A 27,781-nucleotide genomic window follows, 5' to 3' on the forward strand; every position below is an offset into this window, starting at 1 on the left:
GGCGGGGCCGTTGATAACACAAGACGCGATTGGCTCGCCCTGCAACGTCATAAGCCCCGCCCCCGGCCCTTCCGCTGAACGTCCTGGCACCACCTTCTTCTCGGGATCCTACCCGGGCTTTCGCAACACCTATTTCTCAGAAGTGGGGTGGAAAAGACGGCCTCTCTCATTGGCCGATTCGTAAGGGACTGTTCGGTCATTTGTTGCCATAACAACCCATTCAGGGAGGCCAGTGGGCCCGGGGGAGGCTATTCCCGAGGCCCAACCCAACCGATTTAAGGCTAGCTCTCAGCGGCCGGCTCTTCTACCCTCCCTCCGCATCGCTCCGGCTGCTGAGGCGCTCTGTCAATCACCAGCCCTTCCGGCAGCCAGGCGGCCGCGGCGGAAAGCCAGGGCTGAACCGAGAGGGGGCGCTTGGTGCGCCCCGCCTACCCCCGGCGAGTCCTGCGACTCAGGTACTCCCGAGAGCCTGGGCGGGCCCCGCTGTCGCGGCCCACCGTCCCCTCCCAGAGCCGAGGGCCGGAGGGAAGCGCCGGCTTCACCCGGAAGCTCGGGAAGAGCCCCTAGACTCGGCCCCGGCGCGCTGCTTTCCACTGCCACAGACAAAAAACACCTCGGTTGGCTGTCTAGAGTTGAAGCCCTTGATTTAGAAGGTGTATGTGTGAGAGACAGAGAGGAAAAGAGGAAGGCTTTTCTATGAGGCATGTGGAGGAGATATTTGGGAACCCAGTCCTGAGTTCTAGGAAAGCTTTCTCACTACAGCCTCACCCAGCCCCGAGCCGATAGCCCCTTCGAAACACCCCTAGGGTTCGCAGTTTGGGTCACCTAAGAAATACTACATAAATACTTGAAAGGATCTTTTCCCAGGTTTCTAAAGTCCTATTTGGAGGCTGGAAATGACGCAAAACACAGAGCATTCAAGTGCGGAGGAGCTGCCACAGAACACAATAAATGGTGGGTTTTGTTTTCGTTGAGTCGAGATAGTAATCTAAATGTAGGCTGGAAAAAAAAATAGGTATTAATTACATAAAATGTGCATTGCCCTCAGGCTACTAGGCTCTGCAGAGGTACTTGTTCCCCAGAAGAAAACTGCTCTTAAAATGAAGTAATTCCTTTATTTGTCCTATGTAAAGTTAACATTTTCGTTTCTTTTTGTTTCTTTTTGGGGTTTTTCAGCAGCGTGATTGAGGCTTATTGATTCATAATAGCACATATTTAAAGTGTACAAGATTGTTTTGACATGTGTTTTTCATACCGCAAATGAATGAAAGCCTAGGGAGGAGAACTTATTTTTTGTTATTTGAAGCTACTAAATATTGTTGAATAAGTATTTATGAATCTCAATACCATTGTTAGTGATGATTCTTAGTTATAATAGAGTTAAAATTGAGAAACTGTCAAAGTTCCTCTTTTCTCAAGGCACATGTCCGCAGTAAAACAGCCCTTCTAATAGTTTTCCTTGTAATTTTAAAGCTGAACTTAGTTACTAAACTTTTAGTTACAGAAAATACCTTGTCTTTCCTTATTTTTTAAATCATCTTAACAACCAAGTGAACGTTTAAAAAATAAGTTTTCATAGCTCTGATTTGGCTTCTATTGTGTCCCTCCGAAGCTACACAGAGAGTAAACAGTATATGCTTAGCATATAAATCAGCAAATCTATGTACCCACAAAAGACGAGGAAAACTCAAGCGTGTTGTACAATCGTATTTAAATTACCTCCTTTACAAGAATACACTTTTACTTTATGTACTCCACGAACGAGATCATCAGTATTTCTAAATACACAAATGAATGCATGAAACTTCTCCCGTGACAGGTTCAACGCCAGTTCTTTTAATGCGCTCTGCACCTACATTAAGCCCATCTCTATGCTAGGTTCATCGGTGACCATGATAGGCGCTGGGCCTGGCCCTTATCATACTTACAGCCCAATTATAATCTCATGGAATAAAATGGAAAAAGTACTACACCTGACCAGGAAACAGTGGGTTTCCCAGAGCTATTGTAAAAAATCAAACCAACTGGTTATTGTTTCTTTCCTTTTCTTTCTTTCTTTTTTTTTTTTTTGAGGAAAATAAACTCCTCCCTTGGTTCACAGTGTTTACAAGAGGACTTAACTCTTCCCCAAAAAAACCTCTGTCTTAGGAAATCAGGTACCTTTTTGATGTAAATGATGTCATCAGACTAAAATGCATATACTGAACATAGAACGGAGAAGGCAATGGCACCCCACTCCAGTACTCTAGCCTGGAAAATCCCATGGACGGAGGAGCCTGCTAGGTTGCAGTCCATGGGGTTGCTAAGAGTCGGACACGGCTGAGCGACTTCCCTTTCGCTTTTCACTTTCATGCATTGGAGAAGGAAATGGCAACCCACTCCAGTGTTCTTGGCTGGAGAATCCCAGGGATGGAGGAGCCTGGTGGGCTGCCGTCTATGGGGTTGCACAGAGTTGGACACGACTGAAGCGACTTAGCAGTGGCAGTAAACATAAAAAGTCAAAAGGAAATACGGGAATAAGAATTAAAAAGCAACCCCTTTATAAACAGATAATTAGCACTTCCAGCAGGTGAAATATTATCTTTAACATGTGAATCCAGTTTGTATAAATAATATGCAGGGATAATATTTACAGTATATATATATATATATATACATGAGTATATGTATGTGTGTGTGTGTGTGTGTGTATGTTAGTTGCTCAGTCATGTCCAACTCTTTGCAACCCCGTGGACTGCAGTCTACCAGGCTCCTCTGTCCATAGGATTCTACAGACAAGAATACTGGAGTAGGTAGCCATTCCCTTCTCTAGGGAATCTTCCCAACCCAGGGATCGAACCCAGGTCTCCTACATTGCAGGCAGATTTCTTTACTGTCTGAGCACCGGGGAAAGCCCCATGTGTATGTATATATGTAAAATATTTGCATATTTTAAATATATATATGTATATGATTGCTCAAGGGCTTCCCCATTGGCTCAGTAGTAAAGAATCCACCTGCAGTGCAGGAGATACAGGAGATGCGGGTTTGATCCTTGGATCAGAAGATCCCCTGGAAAAGGGCATGGCAACTTACTCCAGTATTCTTGCTTGGAGAATCCCATGGACAGAGGAGCCTGGGCAGGCTATAGTCCATAGGGTCGCAAAACGTCAGAGGTGACTGAAGCAACTTATCACATGACTGCTCAAAACATGAAGAAAATTTGTATCCACTTAAACATTCTTTGTTATTTAGACATTTTACAATCACAAAAGTAATGCATGCTTATTCTTAAGAATTCAAGTACAAATATATAAATAAAAAATGAGGGACTTCCTTGGTAGTCTAATGGCTAAGACTCCACACTCCCAAGGCAGGAAGCTGGGGTGCGATCCCTGGTCAGAAAACTAGATTCCCACATGCCACAGCTAAGACTCTGAATGCTACAACGAAAGATCTTGAATGATGCAACTAAGATGGAAGATCCTGAGTGGTGCAACTGAGACCCAGTGTGGCCAAATAATTAAATATTAAAAAATGAAAGAAAGTTCCACTTTCTGCCCTTGGCCACAAGATAATTACTGTTCAGTATATAATGTATTTTCCATGCCTTTTTCAATGAACGTATGCATAAATATGATATGTACAGCATATTATATTTGATCTTGACAAAAATGGGTCCATTACTTTTCAAACTCAAAATATAATGGACATCCTTTCATGAGCAGACCTAAAACTATGTAACTCAAAGTATTTGTTTTTAAAGTTTATGGCTTAGAAATATAGCTCTCAAGAATAAAGCAATTCTGGTATTTCTAAACGAGGTTCTAAAACTGGCGTATAGTAAATATTCAAAGAACACTTGTTGACAGACCCAAACTTTCTGAATTCAGTTTCGCCTTGTTTGTCCACTGTTGTATTCCACTAGCTGAAATAGGCAAATACAAGGTCAGCTGAGAACCTAGGCTGAGGCTGGACTTGATGTTATGGAGTTGAGAGATAATCAGGGGGAAGAGGCTGACAATTCAAATGATGTGATCACCATGTTCCAAAAATCAGTTCATAGTTTGGGGCCTTAGAAATTTTGCCAACACCCCTACTTTTAGCAATCTTTTCACTTGTTTGCAGAAAAATATGATGATATAATTTCTCAATTTAAGTTTTACTCCCATATATTTATTTTTAACCATTCAGCATTTCTTTCCAATTGTGCTTGAAAAAAGCAAAAGAATATGCAGCAAATATATACTAACAGAAAACCTCCAAAATGTTATTTCATAACAGATTATAGGTAGCTAGATTTTCTTGCTAAAAAGTTGATTTTTTTCATTAGTCCATTCAACATGGCCCCTGCTTTCATGGAGATAGTTACATTGTATATGTGCTCAAATGCTCAGTTGCGCCCACTGGTTGGAACCATATGGACTGTAGCCCACCAGGCTCCTCTGTCCATGGGATTCTCCAGGCAAGAGTACTGGAGTGGAGTGCCATTTCCCTCCAGAGGATCTTCCTCACCCAGGGATGGAAGCCTCATCTCTTATGTCTCCTGCATTGGCAGGCAGATTCTTTACCACTAGCGCCACCTGGGAAGCCACATTGTGTATATGTAGTCTATATTTTTTATATATAGAGAGAGGAAACAGAGAAAGAGTCATAGTCTGCTGAGTGAGATAAGCAATTAAACCAGCGTGACAAGAGTCTTACCATACAGTGTGACAAGATAGCAACATAAACTGTGAGTGTGAAAGAAGCATGTAAATCAGACTGGAGTGGTCAGGTAAGCCCTCCCTGATTTGTTAACAGTTGACAGTTTTCAAAGGCATGGCATTTGGAAAAAGGCATTCCTAGCAAAAAGACAGGTAGATCCAGGTTTCGTGGGTCCCAAAACATACACAGTTTGGAGACCTTCTCAGAGAAAAAGAGTGCAATATTACACATATAAAGTTTTATGGCCTATGTTAAGTGAGGTTTTGCTGGTTTCACTGTATGTACAACCTATTTGAAGTAACCTGTTCAAACAAGGAAATAAATCTCTGAGATCTGCAACTATTTTAAAACAGATCAAAAATATATGTGTAGGAGAATTTATGAGCTAAGAGCAGTTGCAAATGGCCTTTAATGCGCTTTGAAGTATAAGAAATGGGAGTCCACTGAAGGATTTTTATTGGGGAGTGGCCAGATTTTTTGTATCAAAAGATAATTCTGTGAGTGCCAGGTCTGATTAAAAAAAAATTATTATATTTCTTTTAAATGTATTTATTTGTATTTTCAAATATATTTATAAATAATCGAAATTATTTCTTTCAAAACTCTTAGGGTTGCCTTTTTTGTGTATTTAAGAAAAAAAGTGATGCTGCTTAAACAAAGGTAACTACAGTGTAAGTTTCATGGGGTGGAAAGTAGATATACATAATGTAATTTTGACATATAGTTTTGGTTATAAAGTTTACTCTGAGAATTATGTGAATTAGGACTTCCTTGGTTGTCCAGTGGTTAAGAATCTGCCCGCCCATTCAGGAGACATGGATTCAGTCCTATCTCAGAAGACCCCACATGCCAAGGAGCAACTAAGCCCATGGGCCACAAGTACTGAACCTGCAATTTAGAGCCCTCGAGCTGCAATTTCAGTATCCCACACACCTAGAGCCCTTGCTTCCCAGCAAGAGAAGCTACTGCAAAGAGAAGCCCGCACACTGCAACTAGAGAGTAGCCCCTGCTCTGCCCGTAACTAGAGAAAGCCTTCGCACATCAATGAAGACCCAGCACAGCCAAAAATAAATAAATATAGATTTTAAAAAGGAATTACGTGCTTTAGTTTTAACTGCATCACATTCTAAAATTCATTTCCCAGATTACCTGGTGGCGGAAATTCTTGTGAGTCAAAATAAAAAGCCCTGTTCTTCTTAGCACTTAAATCATTTTCTGGTGGTGATTTCTGCTCTGAGAAGCCAGTTCATCTAATTTCAGGACTGTTCTGTGCCAAGAAATAACTTGGGTTAAGGCAAGAACAGAGCCCGTTATCAGGTAAGTGAATTAAACTGAAGGAGTGTGTACTGCATAGAGAAACCATAACTCAGAATAGTGGTTCAAAGCATGGAGGCTGATAAAATAGTTTTACTCCTTTCCCTGTAGCAGATTCTTAACCCAATGACTCTAAAAAAAATTATCTAACATCTTTGAACTTCTGATTTCTCATATGTAAGAGGGAATTATTGACAAGTCTTACCTTATAAGGTAATTACAAGGATGGAATGAGATGATAGATATTATTGTGGACTTTGTCCTGGTACATTGACCTAGCAATCTCACTTCTAATTCCACACAAAACCAATTTACTCACATTTGGGAAATAAAGTGTGTAGAAGACTATTCGAGCTTCCCAGGTGGTTCAGTGGGTAAAGAATCCGCTTGCAATGCAAGAGAGGCAGGAGACTCAGATTCGATACCTATGTGGGGAAGATGCCCTGAAAGAGGGCATGGCAACCCCTTCTAGTATTCTTGCCTGGAGAATCCCGTGGACAGAAGAGGCTGGTGGCTGCAAAGAGTCGGACACGACTGAAGCAACTGAGCACACGTGCAGCAGGAGGTTATTCATTCCAGCATGGCTTGAAGTAGCAACATACTGAAAACAATTGAAATGTCCATTGTCGTGGGACAGACTAAAATATGGTGAAGTGACAGTTGCTCTGCTGCTGCTGCTGCTAAGTTGCTTCAGTCGTGTCCGACTCTGTGCGACCCCATGGAATATACAGTCCATGGAATTCTCCAGGCCAGAATACTGGCGTGGGTAGACTTTCCCTTCTCCAGGGGATCTTCTCAACCCAGGGATCAAATCCTGGTCTCCCACATTGCAGGCAGATTCTTTACCAGCTGAGCCACAAAGAAAGCCCATACATCTGTGCAATAGAAGGGCAGTTCTCAAACTTTTCAATCTCAAGACCATATTACACTCTTGAAATTTTTTGAGGACCCCCAAATATCTTTAGTTTATATGGATTACATATAGTAACATTTATCATTTTAGAAATTAGAACTTAGACATAAAAAATATTTATTCATTTAATATACAATAATAAACCCTTTACATATTAATCTAAAAATATATTTTTTAAAAATTTAAATTCTTTTTGGCCATACTACAAGCACAGCTTGTGGGATTTCAGTTTCCCAACCAGGGATGGAACCTGGGTCCCTCCTCAGTGGAGGCATGGAGTTTCAACCTCTAGACCACCAGGAAATTCCCTAAACACATTTTTTTTCTTTTCTTAAAAATTTATTATTGAAGTATATTTGATTTATAATGATGTGTTAGTTTCAGGTGTACAGCAAAGTGATTCAGCTATATATGTATGAATATATATTCTTTCTCAGATTATTTTCCATTATAGATTAATATAATATTATTCTTTTTATTTTATATTGGAGTATAATTGATAAACAATGTGATAGTCTCCAGTTTACAACATAGTGATTCAATTATACATATATCCACTTCTTTTCAAATTCTTTTCCCATTTAGGTTGTCACATTATATTAACCAATGTTAATACTACATTGGTTTTTAAAAATCAGGGAAACACAATATACACACATAATGATGTACATGTTTATATGTGCAGATAATATCACTGGAAGAATATACCAGAGAAACGGGTGACAGTAATTGCCCTTGGACAGGGCAACATGGGAAACAGGGTAAGAAGAAATCTTTTCACTTCATTCTCTTTTTTGCCTTTGGAACTTTCCACCTTATGAAAGTATTAATGAAAAAAATTAAATTTCTTTTTAAAGAAAACGATGATATGTATACATACTTTCCACAAGTCCTGAAAGATGCTTAATGAATTACATATAATGTCTTTTTATTCTGAGATAAAGCCATTATTCTAAAAGTTTTTTTTTCTTCTATGTTTTTTTTGATGGGAGGGCTACATCATGTGGGATATTAATTCCTCCACCAAGGACTGAACCCACACCCTCTCCAGTGCAAGTATGGAGTCTTAACTGCCGGACCACCATCAGTTCAGTTCAGTCGCTCAGTCATGTCCAACTCTTTGCGACCTGGAAGCCCCTAAAAACTCTTTGTTTTTTTAACAATAGGAAAAACATAAAACAATTAAAAATCTTTTATTCAAATACACAGTTTTATTAAGCTGCTTCAGAATTAAATACATGAAATCTAAACATCCTGATAACTGCAGTTACTTTACGTCTGTTATCAGCATCAGTTACTTTGCATCTGTTATTAGAATGATCATAACAATCATGGACATAGACAAAGATCTGAAAATAATGTCAATTCAATCACACAGCAAATAAATGAGCTACCTGATCACTCAAACGAAGAAACCTAAGACAAATCAGAAAATTTCACAGAGCCAAATCATCATAAACTTTAAAAAAATTGTTTAACACTAATCATTGGCTTGAAAATGTTTTTGCTGCATATCAGTCAACATTAAACTTTTAGAGGCTTTTAACTGCAAATATTTATTTCCTCTCTCACTGATCTGTAGGTTGGATGTGGCTCTGCCAGGCTTGACAGGAATCAGTTAGGCTTGATTCCAGGCTGCTGGTTGGATTCAAGCCTATGCCACATATTTCCTCATTCTCCTTGGACCAGGGGCTACCTGGGACATGTTCTTCTCATGAAGGGTCACCGGAGTCCAGGAGAGTAAACTGAAACATAAGATGCCTCTTGAGATCTCGGCCTGCAACTGGCATACTTGTCATTTTGGCCCACATCTCATTGACCAAACCAAGTTACAAGGCAAATACATCATAGGTTGGGGTGAGGGGAGATGTCCTCTGCCTCCTCTAGTAGGAGACACTGAAAAATTATATAAGTATGTGGATGTAGAACTGTAATACAGGAAGTTCATGAAGCATGGGGAGCAGTGATTCGATCTATCATATCATTTTCAAAGAGTTCAATGTGCTCCTTAATGGCTTAAGAATAATGACTCTGGGTAGATGCAGTCCAAGATACAACACAAAATCTCTGGTCCATAAACAATCTCATCCTGCTGAACTGGTAGCCCCAGTTTCCTTGGGTTGGTAAACATAGATACAATGAAGTAAATTAAACCCATATTGGAATAATCTGTATACTTGTTGTTTTTCAGTTACTAAGTCATGTCCAACTCTTTGCAACTCCATGGACTGTAGCACACCAGGCTCCTCTGTTTTCCACTATCTCCCAGAGTTTGCTCAAATTAATGTCCACTGAGTCAGTGATGCTCACTGGCAATACTATCTGTACATATCTGGTATTTATTTGAGAGAGAAGGGAGCAAGATAGTGCAGTAGTATGAGTTTGCAGCCAATACAAGCCACCACCTTCCTCTGGCCCCAGGTTGCCTTCCTCAGCTTTCACCCTTACTGGGTATAGCAGCTCAAAGGTGCCTTTGCCAATACACACTGAATCATGAAAGACAAGAAGACCCAGCAGCAGGATTTTTGCTGAGTGTGTGGCAAGGCATGAAACCTAAGGCTGGACTAGATGACAAAGACAAGATCTTGTGGTACATAGGTCAAAACATACTACTTGAATCTTCTAATTTGCATACAATTCATCTTTCCCTCAAGACGTTTGAAACAAGAAATGAAACAAAACTAATTAAAGATGTAAACTATCCTGGACCGCCTCAACTATTGTTTGGACCAAAGTGATCAGGTCCTTGTCCTTCATGCCTAACAGAAGAAAGGGCGTGTCTTCTAGGGGAGAGGAGGTAATATTTACTCCAGTATCTATGGTCTTTTAAAACATTGTCTGGATAACGTCAATTAAAATTAAAAGACTTGAGAAGAAACAGGGCTGCTGCTGCTGCTAAGTCGCTTCAGTCGTGTCCGACTCTGTGCAACCCCATAGACGGCAGCCCACCAAGCTCCCCCATCCCTGGGATTCTCCAGGCAAGAACACTGGAGTGGGTTGCCATTTCCTTCTCCAATGCATGGAAGTGAAAAGTGAAAGTGAAGTCGCTCAGTCATCTCCGACTCTTAGTGACCCCATGGACCGCAGCCTACCAGGCTCCTCCATCCATGGGATTTTCCAGGCAAGAGTACTGGAGTGGGGTGCCATCGCCTTCTAAAATCAAGAGGAAAAAAAATCAATAGAAAATAGAAGCAGATCTATAGACAACCCAGATGTTGAATTAAGATGGAAGAACTTTAATATAACTACTGTAAATACATTAAAATTATTTGATGAACAGAATGAATGAAAGATAAATATTTTAAAGAAATGAATCTCTAAAAAGAACAAACAAAATGGAACTACAGACATAAAAGAAAACATGAATATTTAAATATAGCTCAGTAAATTTATAGCCATTATTTCCCAATCACCTTGATTCAATATGTGAAACATTTTGGTATAGCTGATAAGAAACACCTTGATCTGGTTAGCAACATAACACTCTAGCTCTAAAGTGTATCATTTTCTCAGCAGATTTGTTTCATTTTCTTTCTGTTGAAAAATGTTTAACCTTTTGCAAAAATTCTGTGAATGCACTCTATTTTGGACTCCTGATCGCCTATATACTGTCACCATCTAGAAAATTTCAGAGAAAGTTCTATTATAAACACAAGTAACTGTTCATTTTTAAAATTGTTTTGACATTTACAGATTAATACAGAAAAATCAACTGCCCTATGATCTTGGAGGAGCCAGGGTTTTCATATGCTTCTGTTTACTCCTTTCCTTTTAAATCAAAGGAAAATTCTGATTGTAAAACATTTTACATGGTCTTACTTTCACCATCCTTGATATATCTTTACTCTCCCTGCTACAATTCTAAGGCCTTAACAATTTCAACCTTCTCTAAGAATATCTGCCTCTGAACCAGAATTGTAACACAATGCCTCAGATAATTCATTCTATACCTTTTATGATATGCTTAAATAATTCTCATTGTTTTAAAATGAGTGGTTTTATTTAAATAAATTGAATATTATATCAATTTAAGTAATTCATTTTTAAAAACTACTGTTTGCAATTTTAGAAAATTTAGCATTCTACAGAATCTGAGACATAACCATACCGTTTTCAAACAAAAATTTGTGGTTGATTTTTAACTTATAAAATAATCTTACTATTCATAAATGCTATGCTAAGTCACTTCAGTCGTGTCCGACTCTGTGCAACCCCATAGACGGCAGCCCACCAGGCTCCCCCGTCCCTGGGATTCTCCAGGCAAGAACACTGGAGTGGGTTGCCATTTCCTTCTCCAATGCATGAAAGTGAAAAGTGAAAGTGAAGTCACTCAGTCGTGTCCGACTCTTATCGACCCCATGGACTGCAGCCTACCAGGCTCCTCCATCCATGGGATTTTCCAGGCAAGAGTACTGGAGTGGGGTGCCATTGCCTTCTCTGACTATTCATAAATATTGTTGCAATATTTAAGAGAACTGAGAGCGTGGAAAAGTTTTGCTTATAAGGTCAAACATTTAAAGTGTTTAAAATGGAATGTATTAAATTTACAAATGCAGTTTAAAGGTTTAAAGAAATGCAATTAAGTAACTGTTTGATGAAGATTTGTTTACTCAAGTGAAGTTGATTGCATATTCATTAGGCAATTTTTGACATTTTCTTGATATATAAATAAAATAATAGAAATTATTATGAGTTCAAAGACAATTTTTGAAAATTAAGTTTTTTCAGTTGTCATCTTAATATATTGAATATTAGTTTTTAAAAACTCCCATACTGATGAAGTCTTTTCTGTGTGCAAAGCTCTTGGTTAAAAATTTACATTAACAAAGTCCTTTTTAGGTAATAAAAATGGAAAGTATCTCTGATAATCTGAAATGAATATGTCATTTTCTTGTTTAAATACAATAATCAGCCTGTCACAGACCTTGGAATATACCCTTGACAGCCTCACTCACATTCTTCATTTAGCAAAGAACTCAGAAGCTGAGCAGCATAGTGTGGGTTCCCACTCTCTGTTCTTGCAGGTGGAGCCATCTTGCCAAACATCTACTGCAGAAACTTAAACCCTTCCCTGGCTGCCCATTGACCCAGCATCAAGTCCTTGATCCTGAGGTCCCACCATCTCTGGCCTTTGCCTCCCACTGAGCTTCAGGAAGCCAGTTGACCCTGGCTCTCTAATCCGCTCCCATGTAAATAGAGCTCCAAGCATTTTCTTTCCTCAGGGCTTTGGCAATGCCATTTCCTCAGCTTGAATTGCTTCCCAGAGCATTTCCTCCCTACAACACACAAGTAGCTACTGTCACTTAACTAAGGAGGCCTTCTCTGACCCTCCAGACCAGGTTAAGGACTCCTGGTTTTATGTCTCAGAAAAAGCATGACAGAAATTATATAATATAAGGTTATTCAGAAAATATCCTGAGCCAATCCCCTCTAAAGTATATTTAGGTTGTTTATAGTGTTTGTGGCTTCTCAGGGAACACGAGTGGTAAAGAATCCACCTGATAATTCGGGAGATATAGGTTCGATTCCTGGGTCAGAAAGATTCCCTGGAGGAGGAAATGGCACCCTACTCCAGTCTTTTTGCCTGGAGAATCTGACTGATAGAGGAGCCTGGCAGGCTACAATCCGTAGGAGCACACACAGGTTTAGCCATTATGCACAATGACCTGAATAAAACTCTGTAGACTATTAATATACTACAACAGAGCTGTTGGTGGCCCACAGATATTCCCTTGGCCTTCAATGTTTTTTACACTAAAGGATCTCTTTCTACTTCAGGCACCTGTGACTTGGCCTTAGACTTCCTAGCGGGAGGAGAGAGTCTGGATCATGCCTGGGTAGGGCATCAACACCCAGTGCTCACCATCCGATGACGGATGGGGATTTGTGGATCAGTTCAGTTCAGTTGCTTAGGTTTGTCCAACTCTTTGCCACCCCATGGACTGCAGCACGCCAGGCTTCCCTGTCCATCACCAACTTCCAGAGTTTGCTCAAACTCATGTCCGTTGAGTTGGTGATGCCATCCAACCATCTCATCCTCTGTCGTTCCCTTCTCCTCCCGCCTTCAGTCTTTCCCGGCATCAGGGTCTTTTCCAATGTGAAGAGTCAGCTCTTCACATCGGGTGGCCAAATATTGGAGTTTCAGTTTTAGCATCTGTCTTTCCAATCAACACTAAGGACTGATTTCCTTGAGGATGGACAGGTTGGATCTCCTTGCAGTCCAAGGGACTCTCAAGAGTCTTCTCCAACACCACAGTTCAAAAGCATCAGTTCTTTGGTATTCAGCTTTCTTTATGGATCAACTCTCATATCCATACATGACTACTGGAAAAACCATAGCTATGACTAGACAGACCTTTGTTGGCAAAGTACTGTCTCTGCTTTTTAACAGGCTGTCTAGCTTGGTTATAGCTTTTCTTCCAAGGAGCAAGAGTCTTTTAATTTCATGGCTGCAGTCACCATCTGCAGTGATTTTTGAGCCCAAGAAAAATAAAGTCTCTCACTGTTTCCATTGTTTTCCCATCTATTTGCCATGAAGTGGCACTGGATGCCATGAAGTGGAACTGGATGCCATGATCTTAGTTTTTTGAATGTTGAGTTTTAAGCCAACTTTTTCACTCTCCTCTTTCATTTTCATCAAGAGGCTCTTTAGTTCCTCTTCGCTTTCTTCCATAAGGATGGTGTCATCTGCATATCTGAGAATATTGATATTTCTCCCGGCACTCTTGATTCCAGCTTGTGCTTCATCCAGACTGGCATTTCACATGATGTATTCTGCATAGAAGTTAAATAAGCAGGGTGACAATATACAGCCTTGACATCCTCCTTTCCCAATTTGGAACCAGTCCATTGTTCCATGTCCGGTTCTAACTGTTGCTGCTTGACCTGCATACAGATTTCCCAGGAGGCAGGTAAGGTGGTGTGGTATTCCCATCTATTGGAGAATTTTCCACAGTTTATTGTGATCCACACAGTCAAAAGCTTTGGCGTAGTCAATAAAGCAGAAGTAGATGTTTTTCCGGAACTCTCTTGCTTTTTCTATGATCCAGTGGATGTTGGCAATTTGATCTCTGGTTCCTCTGCCTTTTCTAAATCCAGCTTGAACATCTGGAAGTTCATGGTTCATGTACTGTTGAAGCCTGGCTTGGAGAATTTTGAGCATTACTTTGCTAGCATGTGAGATGAGTGCAATTGTGAGGTAGTTTGAGCATTCTTTGGCATTGCCTTTCTTTGGGATTGGAATGAAAACTGACCTTTTCCAGTCCTGTGGCCACTGCTGAGTTTTCCAACTTTGCTGGCATATTGAGTGCAGCACTTTCACAGCATCATCTTTCAGGATTTGAAATAGCTCAACTGGAATTCCATCACCTCCACTAGCTTTGTTCGTAGCGATGCTTCCTAAGGCCCACTTGACTTTGCATTCCAGGAAGTCTGGCTCTAGGTGAGTGATCACACCATCATGGTTATTTGGATCATGAAGATTTTTTTTTGTACAGTTCTGTGTATTCTTGCCACCTCTTCTTAATATTGTCTGCTTCTGTTAGGTCCACACCATTTCTGTCCTTTTTGTGCCCATTTTGCATGAAATGTTCCCTTGGAATCTCTAATTTTTTTGAAGAGATCTCTAGTCTTTGCCATTGTATTGTTTTCCTCTATTTCTTTGCATTGATCACTGAGGAAGGCTTTCTTGTCTCTCCATGCTATTCTTTGGAACTCTGCATTCAAATGGGTATATCTTTCCTTTTTCTCTTGCCTTTAGCTTCTCTTCTTTTCTCAGCTATTTGTAAGACCTCCTCAGACAACCATTTTGCCTTTTTGCATTTCTTTTTCTTGGGGATGATCTTGATCCCTGCATCCTGTACAATGTCATGAACCCCCGTCTGTAGTTCTTCAGGCACTCTGTCTATCAGATCTAATCCGTTGAATCTATTTGCCACTTTCACTGTATAATTGTAAGGGATTTGATTTAGGTCATACCTGAATGGTCTAGTGGTTTTCCCTACTTTCCTCAATTTAAGTCTGAATTTTGCAGTAAGGAGTTCATGATCTGAGCCACAGTCAGCTCCTGGTCTTGTTTTTGCTGACTATATAGAGCTTCTCCATCTTTGGCTGCAAAGAATTTGTGGATAACTACCTCAGCTTTCTTGGGTGAGACACCTCTGAGGCAAATTCTGCATAGTTCCCCTGAGCAGGACTGAGCCCCAGTTACCCATGGTAGTGATCTGTTAATTAATCTTGCACCTATCCTTCCCTTTGGTCCCTCACAAGTGATTCTGGGTTCACTATCCAAATAAACTGCTTACACTCAAATCCTTGTCCCAAAAACTGTTTCAGGAGGAACTTAGCCTAAAATGTTATCATATATTTGCTTACTTGGATTCAGTCAATAATTAAAGTAGAATTATTAAAGTAGAATTATTCCTGGTGCAAGGATTAAGCATTTCAAGCTTTGATCAATAGTCTCCAAAAAAGTTGGTGTAAGGAATGCCTATTTAACTAGGACCACTTATTATAACATTTAGCAATTTTAAATTAATATATCTTGGGACTTCCCTGGTGATCCAGTGATTAAGAATCCACTTTCCAATGCAGGGGATGAGAGTTGGATCACTGGCCAGGGAACTAAGATCTCACATGCTGCAGAGCAACTAAGCCTGCCTGCCCCAACTAGAGAAGCCTGCTACTGCAACAAAGAACCAGTGCAGCCAAAATAAAATATGTAAATAAAATAATTAATGTATCCTTTATTATTTCACATTGGAATTGAGACACTTTGAGGAGTGAGAAACTATCAGCCAAATTATTTACTAGGAATTTTTTGTAACTTGTTAAGAGAACAGAGCCTTTGGAATCAAGTAAACCCAGGTTAGAATCCCATATCTACTTATTAATTTACTTGTTAATCTTACTTGTTAATTATGTGAACTTGACAAGTTATTAATATCTCAGCATCATTTTCTTTACATCTAAAATAAGCAAATAATAATGCCAATTTCATAGGTTAAGGATTAAAATGATGATATATTTCAAAAAAATAACAAGATAGTGTCTGACAAGTAGAAAAAGCCCAATAAATGGTAATTATTATTATTACTGGAAAGAAAAGACAGTAACTTAGCCAAATGTAATGCCCTAAGGTACTAAGCATAGTACTTGGAACCTAGAAAACACTCAAATATTTACTGAACTACTTAATCCACAAAGTTGTTATAGAGATCAAATGACAAGATGTGTATAAAACTGTTTTGAAAACTAGAACATATCATAGACACACGGTACTGTGCCCCTTAACCAGTCAAAAGCTTTACCTTTTCTCAGACAAAAGTTGGCTAGATAGTGTTATTCTTCCTATTCTCAAAATTGATATTTTGGGGCATGTTTTAGATCTCACTGTGTAGTAAACGGCCCTTTCTCTCACTGTGTAGTAAACGGCCCTTTCTGGGCTTATTCTGCCTTCAGCTATAGAGCTGTCAGGAACAACTTCTTCACTCTGGAGTCCTACTGCCAACTGTCCTGAATCAAACTCCATTAGACCCATGGGTTTGTGCCACAGGCAGTCATATTGAGGTCAGAAGTATAAAGATTGGATCTAGGTTTTTGAGACAATCCAAATTTAAAATATCCAAATATTGTAAACTGATTTTTTGGGAAACTTCCCTGGTGGTCTAGTGGGTAAGACTCCACCTTTCTACTGCAAGGGGAATGTGTTTGATCCCTGATAGGGAAACTAAAATCCCACATGCCACATGGCACAGTCAATAAGTAAATAAATTCAAACTGATTCTTGTGAGCTGTTTTATTTTTATATAAATGTGTTATTATCAATTTATTCATTCCTTCCTTTTATTTTTATTGAACACCTAGTGTGAGAAGGCGGAGAAGGCCATGGCACCCCACTCCAGTACTCTTGCCTGGAAAATCCCATGGATGCAGGAGCCTGGTAGGCTGCCGTCCATGGGATCGCTAAGAGTCGGACACAACTGAGTGACTTCACTTTCACTTTGCACTTTCATGCATTGGAGAAGGAAATGGCAACCCACTCCAGTGTTCTTGCCTGGAGAATCCCAGGGATGGGGGAGCCTGGTGGGCTGCCGTCTATAGGGTCGCACAGAGTCAGACATGACTGAAAGCGACTTAGCAGCAGCAGCAGCAGCAGTGTGAGAAGGACTTTCCAGATGGCGCTAGTGGTAAAGAACCAGCCTGCCAGTGCAGAAGCCGCAGGAGACGTGGGTTTGATCCTTGGGTAAGGAAGATACCCTGGAGGAGGGCATGACAATCCACTCCAGTATCCTTGCCTGGAAAATCCCATGGGCAGTGGAGGCTGGTGGGTTAAAGTCCATGGGGTCGCAAAGAGCTGGACACGACTGCACCTACTTAGCATGCACGCACACAGTGTGAGATAAAGAAGTGACAGTATTGAACAAAATAAACATGATCCTTGCCCTTGTGAAGCTTACGATCTTATATGAGTCGCTAGATGTGGTTTAATTTCTATGCTTTGCAAGATTTAAAGCCCGTGTCCGTATTTTTTCATTTTAAAAAATAATGTCACATTGTCTGTGAAAAGGTGCAAAGGACTATCCCCTTTCCAATAGTCCTACCAGAAAAAAGAGGAAGAATAAAGAGAATTCTACTTTAAAACCAAACACTTCACTTATCAAATAAAAATCATAACAACTTGAGAGGAAGATGTTCTTGTCTCCATTTTAAGAAGAAGAAGTGAGACTCAGAGAGGCTAAATGTCTTGCCAAAGTCTACCACTAACAAATGCCGCTGCTAAAATTAGAACCTAGCACTGCCGGATTGCCCAGTCCAAGCTCTCTCTTCAACTCCATTCTTCTGCACATCAAGCAACCAGCTATTAAGGCAAATGAGTATCGTTGAGTGTTATGTGCCACGTTGTTTGTTTGTTGTTTAGTCGCTAAGTCATGTCCAACTGTTTTGCGGCTCCATGGACTATAGCCCAAAGGTATCCTTCCTCTGTCTGTGGGATTTCTCAGGCAAGAACACTGGAGTAGGTTGCCATTTTCTTTTCCATATGTGCCATGGGTGGGATACAAAAAAATATATATGGTTCTTAAACTCAAGGGCCTTAAATCCAATTGTGACATACCAAAAAAAAAAAAAAAAAAAAAAAAAAACTGATGCTTACTATAATGAGTTTTAAGAAAATATACATAAATGTGCATTTGAATACTTCAAAATAGTTTCATGGATGATATATGAGTTGCCCTAAACCCTTTCAGGCATATGTGTTTCCTATGGGGCTAAAAGTAATGTCTCTGATCACATTGTATTCAAGGAGTTTTCCTGCCTTCCTTCCCTCCAAGAACGTGAGTTCCCTGAGGTCAGAAACCACCATAACCTTTGTGCTCCCATAGTCTAACACAGAACTTACTACCCAATAGATAGTAGTTTGAATAAGGTTGAATTGAATTGAGATGGCTTTTGAGAACTGGGTATCATTGGTTAATGTTTTTTTTTTTTTTTCTTTTGGCCAGGCGGCAAGCAGGGATCTTAATTCCCCCTTCCAGGGATCAAACTCAGGCCCAAACGAAATGAGAGTGCGAAGTTTTAACCACTGGACTGCCAAGTCCCTAGAATGATTTAAGACTAATAAGAGATTAACCCCCACAAGCATTCTGGGTGGGGGGTGATAGTGAGGGCGAAGGTGAGGAAGTATATGGGAGACTGAGTATGGCAAATGTGGTAGAAATCCTCTGAATGGAGCAGGTTTGAAAACCTGAACCTCACAGCTGTTCCTGTGTTTGTCCAGGCACATATGGCCTGGAAAGGAAATCTTTAAAGTCCAAAAAACTAATCTGAGATTAGAAGCACCATAAAAGAAAAAGGTCCGTTTTTGTTCATTTGTTTTGTTTCCCCCATAAAGAGGGAAAGGTAGTTAAAACTATCACGAAAACAGAAGCGGTAGGAACACTGGAGAAATTCACAAAATGCTCACCACTTCTAACAACACAAACCCTTTGTGAGCAGCCAGCCCAGAGGAATGGAGAGGTCTAGTCTCTAGCAGCCAGTCTAGCAGCATCTTATCAGTGCTGCTAGACTGCATTCCAGGGCTGAGTTAATGATCCCATCTTTCCATTTGATCCTAACTATAGCCCTAGGTGAGGCCCATGGAAACACCTCTAAAGGTAACCAATTAGAAGGCACTTCTTTCATCTGTCATCTCCTCATGCCCCCCTCTTCCTTTCCCAAAAGTCTTTAAATCATAACAATTCCCTCTTATTAACTGAGTGGCTGGATTCTTTAGCCTGCTAAAGCAAATCAAGGTGAGACCAAAAGAACCAGAGAAACACAAAAATGAGTGTTACGTTTCTTAGGATACTCAGAGGCCCAGTTTTCAGAGGCTGAGGGGAGGGGTCTTCCAGGTGCTGGAACTCCTGTTTGGCCCAGGTTTCAAGCACACGAGACCTCAGCTTTTGGCTACTTCTTAGTGTTGAATCTTCAGGGAGCAAGGAAAGGCTTTCTTATAAATGTTCATTCTAGATGAAATTTAAATATCCCTGTGCTGTGCTATGCTAAGTCGCTTCAGTCGTGTCCGACTCTGTGCGACCCCATAGACGGCAGCCCACCAGGGCCCCCCGTCCCTGGGATTCTCCAGGCAAGAACACTGGAGTGGGTTGCCATTTCCTTCTCCAATGCATGAAAGTGAAAAGTGAAAGTGAAGTCGCTCAGTTGTATCCGACTCTTAGTGATCCCATGGATTGCAGCCTAACAGGCTCCTCCGTCCATGGGATTTTCCAAGCAAGAGTACTGGAGTGGGGTGCCATTGCCTTCTCCGTAAGTATCCCTAATACTAGCTATATCTGAGGGAGAAGACTGATTCAAGATGAGGGGCCTCAAAATTTGAAAGTTGCTTCAGCTTGTGGAGGCTCTAGAAATAAGGAGAAGAGACCTAAGATAGTTATCTATCATAGCATAGTATAGTATAGTTATCTTTGTACCCAGAGGACAGGGAGGAGAGTTTTCTGGGGATTATTGTTACTTTAAAAAGGACAAACTCTGAACTTGAGCACTTTAAAAAAAAAATTTTTTTTTTTTGGCCAAGCCCAATAGCATGTGGGATTTTAGTTCCCCAGCAGAACAGACCCTGCACCCACTACATTGGAAGGATGGAGTCTTAATCACTGGACCTCCAAGGAAGTCCCATGAACTTGAGCAGTTTTAAATTTGTTCTTGCATGAAGCTTACTAGTTCATTTACAAAAAGCTTTTACCCACAGTTGCTGGCTTGATCCTCATTATAGCCCTGTGAGATCATCACATCCCGATTTATCAACGAAGGTGTAGATGTTCAAAGAGGTGAAACACACTCAAAGAGGTCATTAGGTAGGAAGTTCTGGGGTTGGGACTAGAATCCAGACTGTCCTTCAGCTGATCCAATACAGTTAATTTTTCCCCCATAAATCAAGTAATACAAAAGTATTTTTAAGGTTTTATTGCAATTAGCAGAAGCAAATCACAGCCTCAGACCTGTCATCTTGCTAACAACTCAGCAAACATGTACTGCACCCAAGCATGAACCAGGAATTAGACTAAGCACTGGGAAAAACAGACATAAATAAGTCATAGACTTTACCCTCAAGGTCCAGAGTCTAGTTGGGGAGGCAGAGATGTAAAAAATTAATTGTAGTGTGGGGTGATAAGTGCTATAATTCAATTGAGAATTGGAAATACAGTTGAATAAAGGAAGATCAACTCTTCTTGTGGTGATTGAAGGATAGTGTCCCAGAGGCAGTGGTGATTAAGTTAAAACTTGAGATATAAGTAGGAGCATGACTGGTGGACAAGGGAAAAGACATTCTTATCAGAACGAGCAGCTGGAGCAAAGGCAAGGAAGTGTGAAACAGTATGACTAAATTGTTATCATTCAATGGTGGCTCAGACAGTAAAGAATCTGCCTGCAATGTGGGAGACTTGGGTTTGATCCCTGGGTTGGGAAGATCCCCTGGAGAAGGGAATGGCAATCTACTCCAGTATTCTTGTCTGGAGAATTCATGGACAGAGGAACCTGGTGAGCTACAGTCCATGAAGTCGCAAAGAGTCCGACAGGACTGAACAATTAACGCTTTCACTTTCTTTCACGTAAGTTAATGAATACAAGCATTATACTTCCTGCTGTCACTCCTTCAACCAGCAGTTCCCACATCTGCAGTTTGCACCAGACACCATTTAACAAATATTTATTGAGCCCCTATATGGTGAACTCTGCTTTAGGGGCTGGGATACAACAAAATAAGCCGAGTCCCTGCCTTTAAAGGCTTTCCTAATGGTTCAAGTGGTAAACAATCTGCCTGCCAATACAGGAGATGCAGGTTCCATCCCTGGGTCAGGAATATCCCCTAGAGGACGAAATGGCAACCTATTCCTTTAGTTTTGCTTGGAGAATCCCACGGACAGAGGAGCCTGGCTGGCTATAGTCCACAGGATCGCAAAGAGTTGGACACAACTGAGCACACACACACACACACACACACACACACACACACACATGCCCTGCCCTTAAGAAGCCTACGTTGTAGTGGAAGGAAACAGGCAATAAAAAAAAAATACATTAGTGAGTGATAAGGGTTATGTAAACAGGTAGCTGCTGCTGCTGCAGCTAAGTTGCTTCAGTCGTGTCCGACTCTGTGTGACCCCATAGACAGAAGCCCACCAGGCTCCCCTCTCCCTTGGATTCTCCAGGCAAGAACACTGGACTGGGCTGCCATTTCCTTCTCCAATGCATGAAAGTGAAAAGTGAAAGTGACGTCACTCAGTCGAGTCCGACTCTTAGTGACTCCATGGACTGCAGCCTACCAGGCTCCTCCATCCATTGGATTTTCCAGGCAAGAGTATTGGACTGGGTTGCCATTGCCTTCTCTGAAACAGGTAGCTACCACAATATAAAATTTTAGTTCCAGAAATACATTATTTAGAATTTGTTCGGCTGTACGTAACAGAAAAACTTCATACAACAGAGTTTATTTCTCATGTGAAAGAGGCAGTTCAAGGCTGTTATGGCCAGTTATCAACTTATCAGAGACCCTGGTCAGTTCTAACATTCTATTCTTCCAAGTCTAGTGTGTGACTCTAACCCTCATGTTCCAAAATATATGCTAGAGCTCCAGGAATCATATTATCATTTAGAGAGCAGGGTGGAAGACTAGAGAAGGATGAGCCTTTTAGAAAGATACTGGCGTGCTGCGATTCATGGGGTCGCAAAGAATCGGACACGACTAAGAGACTGAACTGAACTGAAGAATAATTTATAGCTTTTTATGTGCTATTTAATAGTAGTTCTTTTGCACATTTAGTTTTTTAGCATTGGGAGGTCAAGAAGTTTGGTTTTTGAATCTGTTATAAACTAAATTCTGTAAATGGAGATCTCAAGCCTCAAAAATAATATACATACCAGGAAAAAAATGTAAGAAGTATCTATACCATTTCTACTTGTTGTGACTCTGCCTAGCTACAAGGGAAACTTGAAATATAGTTTTTCAGCTGTGTAACAATAAAAATGAAGTTGCTCAGTCATGTCCGACTCTTTGCGACCCCATGGACTGTAGCCTGCCAGGCTTCTCTGTGTAACAATGAACTCAGGTAAAAATGAGCATTCTGCTTCCAAAGAAGGGGAAAACGAACATTAAGAAGCATAATAGTGAAGATCCCAACAGGAAACAGTTGGTGCTTTCAAAATTAGAGAAGGTGTATTTACAAACAGATTGTGTGTATGTGCCTGCTAAGTCGCTTCAGTCGTGAACAACTCTGTGACCCTATGGACCCTGCCAGGCTCTTTGTCCATGGGATTCTCCAGACAAGAATATTGGAGTGGATTACCATTCCCTTCTCCAGGGGATCTTCCTGACCTAGGGATCAAACCTGTGTCTCCTGCAGCTACCTGTACTGCAAGCAGATTCTTTGCCACTGCAGAAGCCACTCGCTTTTAGATTTCTCCCAGTGAATTCATAGGTTTGACGTTATTTTCTGGATGTTGCAAGCTGGTATCAAGACTCAGACCCCCAAGAGGTCATTCACCATTAACTGAAAAGCATTAAATGAGAAAGCAGCTCTGAACTGGAAGAAATAGAGGGAAAGTTAGTGGTGATAAGGACCTTATTAAATTAAACATATAAGAATAATACAGAAAGACAAATATCATATGATATCACTTATATGTGGAATCTAAAAAATGATACAAATGAAATTATTTACAAAACAGATATGGCAAACTTATGGTTACCAAAGGGGAAAAGGAGGAATAAATTAGGGGTTTGGGATTAACAGATACATACTGCTATATATAAAATAAATAACCAACAAGGACCTACCATATAACACAGGGAACCTTACTCAATATCCTGTAAAAACCTTTATGGGAAAAGAATCTGAAATGGAATATATATATGTATGTGTAATTGAATCATTTTGCTATACACCTGAAACTAATACAGCACTGTAAATTAACTACATTCCAATATAAAATAAAAAAATTTTTAAAGAACAATGAATAAATGTGTATAGATTAGTATTCTTTAAAATACTTGCTTAGAAATCATGATCTAATTTTTAAACTACAAAACTTGTATGTAGTTACAATTAAAAGTTAATGCATTCTCATTAAATACATTAATGAGTATTTACATTAAATCTGAAAAATACAGAAAAGAAGAAAATGATTAATTGCCTACAGACTATAAACCCAAAAGAAACACTGTTATATTTCAGTTATTCCCATTCAGTTTTTTGAGTTGGATTTCCCTGGCGGTCCACTGGCTAAGACTTCCAAGTTTCCAATGCAGGGGGCTGGAGTTTGATCCCTGGTCAGGGAACTGGATCCCACCTTGCAACTAGGAGTTCGCATGTGGCAGCTAAAGCGCCCTCATGCAACAACTAAGACTTGGTGCAGCCAGATAAATTAATAATAAATTAAAAGATAAATATTTTTAAAAATAATTATAAAACCCAAACCCATCGCTTAAAAAATTGGGGGGTAGACAGCATCTTAACTGAACATCAAGAGACTTTGCCATTGTTATTTAGTAGGTAAGTTGTGTTGGACTCTTTTGTGATTCCATGGACTGCAGCCTGCCAGGCTCCTCCATCCATGGAATTTTCCAGGCAAGAATACTGGAGTGGGTTGCCATGATTTCCTCCAGGAGATCTTCCCGACCGAGATTTCAAACGATCAAACCCGCATCACTTTACGTCTCCAGCATTGGCAGGTGAGTTCTTTGCCACGAGAGCCACCTTGGAATCCCCTACTGTATAGTACAGTATATTCAATATCCTATGATTTAAAAAAAAAAAATCCTATGATTAACTCTAATGGAAAAGAATATTAAAAAACAATGTGTGTGTGTACAATGGCATCAGTTTGTTGTACAGTAGAATTTAACACAACACTGTAAATCAACTGTACTTCAACACAGTAAATGACATTGTTTTGGAATTTCTTTTTGAACAGACTTGAGGTTCTGTTTAAAAACATAAATTTGTGGGGATTTCCCTGGTAGTCAGGGGTTAAGAATCAGCCTTCCAATGCAGGGTATGAGTTTGATCCCTGGCTGGGGAACTAAGATCCCACATGCCAAGGGGCAACTAAGCCTGCCCCACGTGCCACAACTAGAGAAGCCTATACCAGAAAGAAGAGACCGTGCACCACAAGCAAGAACCAGCGCAGCCAAAAAACAAAATGTAAATTTGTGGAACTTCTAATGGTTACATTGTTTACTTCAAGGAAAGGCAGTGTCAACAGATGAATGGATTACAAAAATGTGATAGATACATACATGGACATGAACTGGGGCAAACTCCAGGAGATAGTGAGGAACAGGGAGGCCTGGTGTGCTGCAGTCCATGGGGTTGCAAAGAGTCAGACATAACTTGGCAACCGAACAACAACAACAACAACAGATATATACAATGAAATACTATTCAGTCGTAAAAAAAGATGGCAACCCACTCCAGTACTCTTGCTTGGAAAATCCCATGGACAGAGGAGCCTGGAAGGCTGCAGTCCATGGGGTCACTGAGGGTCGGACACGACTGAGTGACTTCACTTTCACTTTGCACTTTCATGCATTGGAGAAGGAAATGGCAACCCACTCCAGTGTTCTTGCCTGGAGAATCCCAGGGATGGGGGAGCCTGGTGGGCTGCCGTCTATGGGGTCGCAGAGAGTCGGACACAACTGAAGTGACTTAGCATAGCATAAAAAAAAAAGAATGAAATAATGCCATTTGCAGCAACATGGATGGACTTGGAGGTAATTATGCTAAGTGAAATAAGTCAGACCGAGGAAGACAAATACTGTATGATAGCACTTATATGTGAAATCTAAAAAATAAAACTAGTGAATATAACAAAAAAGAAACACACTCACAGATATAAAGAACAGACTAGTGTTTACCAGCAGGGAGAGGAAAGCAGGGAGGGGCAAATTAAGGGTAGGGTTTTAGGAGGTACAGACTACTATGCAGAAAACAAATGAGCTATGAGGACATACTGTAAAACACAGGCAATATAGCCAATATTTTATAATAACTATAGATGGAGCATGCCTTAAAAATCATGAATCACTAGGTCATACACCTGAAACATATAATATTATACATCAACCATACCTCAATAAAAAAATTTTTAAGTCACTGTCTCTAATGATTTCAATAAGAAATATCAACACTATGGTTATAAAGTATATTCCTAGCCACATCCTCAAATGTCTAAAAGAGTCACTCACAACAAAAGTTTCCCCAGCAAGATGAGCTGTTAATATTATTGAATCAGGGTTAAATACAACTGAAGCCCAGGGCTTCTACAGTTAGTCTTTCTTTAGCTGTCTGAACCTTTGAAGTATTTTGGTATCGTTAAGTTGATGGATAGAGTCACAGACTGGGTAGAACAAAATATTTTCTGTCCCTTATCATGACTAAACCAGAGCTGCTGCTACCTTGGTGTCCTGGAGATTTAAAATGATCTGAATTAAGAGGAAATGTTATTGCCAGAGTTACTCCTTCATTGATTGGGAACAGAGAGTGCTTTTAAATGAGCACACCTGGATTCACACAAGTACTCAGAACTCTTGAATCCACAGGTGCTAAGGGCAGTCGTATAGATATTTCCAAGAGGAGAACAATGGAAGCATCAGTGGCTTCAGACAATTCAAAGTTCAAATCCTAAATACTTCCTGGCTAGGGTGACCTTGGGAATTGAACATTTATGAGCTCCAATTTCTCCGTCAGTATAAATTAGGTCTATAAAAGATACTTTGTAAGGTAATTGTGAGAATTAAATAAGAAAGCAAATATAAAAGGGTCTTACCAAATGATACCTCTCTGAGAGAATCTGTGGAGTCTAAAGGGACCTTCAAAAAAAGGCAACCTCTTCACATTCTAAGATATTTATTATTATAGAGTCACTGGAACTAGCCTCTTGACAGTAAAAAAAATAAAAAATACACTAGTTTTGTTCCTTTGCACCAGGCTGGGTTGGACTTTTAGCCTGTCTGCAAAGGAGTCAATTGTTTTGATCAAAGAATAGGTAAAAGGTGCTTTTCTGGGAATGTGTGATCACTACTCTCTGATTTGGTCAGAAAAGTTAGGGTAGACTTGAAGATATTTCTTTGGTTCCTACCATGTGCAAGGCATAAGTAAGAAAATTACGACACGGTGATTATAAGCATGGACACTGGTACCAGACAGCTCGGGCTTCGCCTCTTCCTAACTGTGGGGATAGCGGGATGTTAGTTTCCTCATCTTAAAACAGTTACAAAAGTACCTGTGAAAGTTAAAGGTACTTTCACACTATTGTGAAAATTAAATTAGGTAATGTTCGTAAGGGCTTCCCTGGTGGCTCAACTGGTAAAGAATCTACTTGCAATGTGGGAGACCTGGGTTTGATCCCTGGGTTTGTAAACTGCTTTTAATAGAGCGCTTGGCTCATGGTATGTGCTGTGTGTTTGATAAATTCATTTTGACTATGTTTAGTGTCTACTTCATCTATTGAGGTCTTGGCTTTTTCTACTGGATTATAAATCCCCATGGAAAGAACAAATTTAGAAAGGAAATTCACATTTCCCTTTGTGTCAGAGAATGTCCCTACACCTACCCTATGTTAGAGTGTCTGTTACATGCTTTACATACATTTAATTCCCACCTTTTGAGATAAACATTATCATTTTCTTTTTATAGATGAGGAAGCCAAAGCTGAGAGGATGGTGAATTGCCTGTGGTTGTACAGTATTGAAGACAGAATTCCAATCTAGTCTAAAGACACACCCCATAATTGCACACACACTTTAATAATTATGAGGCTATGGGGGTGGGAGGGAATCCAGAGCTTATTGCGGGATTACATCCCACTGTGATCAGTTGCTCTCTAAAGTGTTTAGTATGTTTCTGAAATAATACAAGGATGTATTGTCACTATTGGGCTTCCTTGGTGGCTCGGCAGTAAAGAATCCACCTGCAGTGCAGGAGATGTGGGTTTGATCCCTGAGTCAGGAAGATCCCCTGGAGGAGGGCATGGCAACCCACTCCAGTATTCTTGCCTGGAGAATCCCATGGACAGAGGAGCCTGGTGGGCTACAGTTCAGGGGCCACAGAGTTGGACACGACTCGAAGCGACTGAACACGCAGGTACGCACACTGTCAATATTGTGCCTATGGGTCATAGGCACAAAAACATTCATCCTACTCTCCCAAAGAAAACACAAATTTCTGTCAGAGCAAAACAAACAATAATTAATGGTTATATTTTCAGAAGGGGAGGGTGAAGGAGTGGAAGGGATGAAAGGGGGAAGACAGGCAAGGGGATCGTTTGCTGACTAACAAATGCTATAAACAATTTTACGAGAATGATGAACACGAA

General features: G+C 40.3%; 1 long non-coding RNA gene across 3 annotated transcripts; it reads left to right on the forward strand.

Moving 5' to 3' along the window:
• The first annotated feature begins 96 nt into the window (after positions 1-96).
• On the forward strand, positions 97-27,338 carry LOC123465808. Of its 3 annotated transcripts, none has more exons than XR_006641121.1 (6): positions 97-455; positions 868-954; positions 5,296-5,346; positions 5,831-6,003; positions 7,599-7,674; positions 27,103-27,338. It is a non-coding gene; the product is annotated as an uncharacterized LOC123465808 (long non-coding RNA). The 3 variants fall into 3 exon arrangements; XR_006641120.1 differs by lacking the exon at positions 27,103-27,338 and adding an exon at positions 8,496-9,867; XR_006641122.1 differs by lacking the exon at positions 27,103-27,338 and adding an exon at positions 7,906-8,489.
• Positions 27,339-27,781: the final 443 nt, after the last annotated feature.

Source organism: Bubalus bubalis, chromosome 5 (assembly GCF_019923935.1).
Source record: "Bubalus bubalis isolate 160015118507 breed Murrah chromosome 5, NDDB_SH_1, whole genome shotgun sequence".
NCBI classification, from domain to species: Eukaryota; Metazoa; Chordata; class Mammalia; order Artiodactyla; family Bovidae; genus Bubalus; species Bubalus bubalis.